The following is a 2,309-nucleotide window of genomic DNA, read 5'->3' on the forward strand; positions in this document are numbered from 1 at the left end:
TCTGAGAGGATATTCAATGCCTTGGAAATGTTCTTATATCCTACCCCTGATTGGTGCTTTTGAAGAACCTTATTCCGGATTTGCTTTGAATGTTCCTTCACCTTCATGATGTAGTTTTTGTTAGGAAATGTACTAACCAACTGTGGGACCTCCCAGAGACAGGTGTATTTAACCTGAAATCATGTGAAACACCTTAATTGCACACAGGTGGACTCCATTCAACTAATTATGTGACTTCTAAAGACAATTGGTTGCACCAGAGCTTATTTAGGTGTGTCATAGCAAAGGGGGTGAATACTTATGCAATCAATTATTTTCTGTTTTATATTTGTAATTAATTTAGAACAAGTTGTAGATTTTATTTTTCACTTTGACATTATGGACTTTTCTTGTGTTGATCAGTGGCAAAAACTCCCAATTAAATCCATTTTGATTCCATGTTGTAACACAATGAAATGTGGAAAAGTCCAAGGGGGGTGAATACTTTTGAGAGCCACTGTATTTCTTAGCAGACACCCTTATCCAGGACGACTTACAATTGTTACAAGATATCACATTATTTTTACATACAATTATATTATTTTTCTACATACAATTACCCATTTATACAGTTGGATTGTTACTGGAGCAATCTAGGTAAAGTACCTTGCTCAAGGGTACAGCAGCAATGTCCCCCACCTGGGATTGAACCCACGACCTTCTAGTCAAGAGTCCCGAGACCTAACCACTACTCCACACTGCCGCACTGACCATAGTCAAAATTGAGCTACATGACCAGAGTCACCATTGAGCTACATGACCAGAGTCACCATTGAGCTACATGACCAGAGTCACCATTGAGCTACATGACCAGAGTCACCATTGAGCTAAATGACCATAGTTAGAATAGAATTGACTAGAGTCAGAATAGTGCTACATTGGAGGCTGTGTGGTCCAGTGGTTAAAGAAAAGGGCTTGTAACCAGGAGGTCCCCGGTTCAAATCCCACCTTAGCCACTGACTCACTGTGTGACCCTGAGCAAGTCACTTAACCTCCTTGTGCTCCGTCTTTTGGGTGAGATGTAATTGTAAGTGACTCTGCAGCTGATGCAAAGTTCACACACCCTAGTCTCTGTAAGTCGACTTGGATAAAGGTGTCTGCTAAATAAACACATAATAATAATACATTACCATAGCCACAAAAAACCTTAGTGGACAAAGTGGGTCTGGGTGGCCGAGCGGCAGTTCCAGGAGGTCGGCATGAAGTAGTGACTTGCTCTCATAATGCTATTAGATAACAGATACACTGGGGGGGTAAGTGCATATTACTAAGGGCATGGTCTTTTGATCAAAAAAATATTTAAGTAAAAATAATAAGTCAAGCCATGTGGGAGGCTCTGCACCCCGGGCAGAGTTCCCATTCACCCCTGGCAGCTTCCACTTCCCTGGAAGTCTGTCTGTTGCCCTCCCGTGCCTGGCGCCAGATCAGGTCGGGCTGGAGGCTCTGTTTTCGGCTTGGGGAGGCGGTGGGTCCCCTTACAGTCCTGGACTTCCATGCTGATGGAAGTATGCTGCCCTCCCGCGCCTGGCGCCAGATCAGGCCGGGCTGGAGGCTCTGTTTTGGGCTTGAGTAGGCAGTGTGGGTCCCTTACATTTTTTTATTTTTAATGCACTTTAAGTCTCTTGCCTTCACGGGGTTTGGAGGCTCTGTTTTGGGCAACAGTGTGCCATTTGTGTCGCTGACTTTCAGTGCACTTGAAGCCTGTTGCCCTCGCGGGGTTTGGAGGCTCTGTTTTCAGCAGCAGTGTGCCGTTTGTGTCCTTGGTGACCTCCATGTTTTTGCTGCTAGAGACTAAGTCCCGTTGTGGACATGGTCGTGTCTACCTTCAATGCGAGCCTTTTGGTGGACATGGTCATTGGCCGAGCACTTTAAAAAAAAAAATCCTATCTTTAACATTAGATGACCATAGTCCGGACTTTTTTGGCTCCGCCAGAAACTAAGAGTTGAAAAAGACATAGTCATGTCGCCTATCTTTAACATGACATGACCATGACCATAGCAGGGCAGTTTATGGAAGTCTGTAAACGGCCGAGATTGAAATGTCCTGCGGGGTGGCAGCGACTCCTTGGCAGTGTGACTTCGGCCCCGTTGCCCATAAAGACTCCATGTCTGAGATACAACGGGGGGACCCGCGGAGATTTCCGTCGACAGGGTTTTTAGAACAAAAAATATTTCTAAGTCAGGACGGAGGTGTCAGAAAAATGCTTGTGAGTGATCAGTTGAAGCCAGGCTTGGAGGCTTTGTGCTGGGCAGGGGAAGATGGCCGGGAT

This window comes from Acipenser ruthenus, unplaced genomic scaffold (genome assembly GCF_902713425.1).
Source record: "Acipenser ruthenus unplaced genomic scaffold, fAciRut3.2 maternal haplotype, whole genome shotgun sequence".
Classification (NCBI taxonomy): Eukaryota; Metazoa; Chordata; class Actinopteri; order Acipenseriformes; family Acipenseridae; genus Acipenser; species Acipenser ruthenus.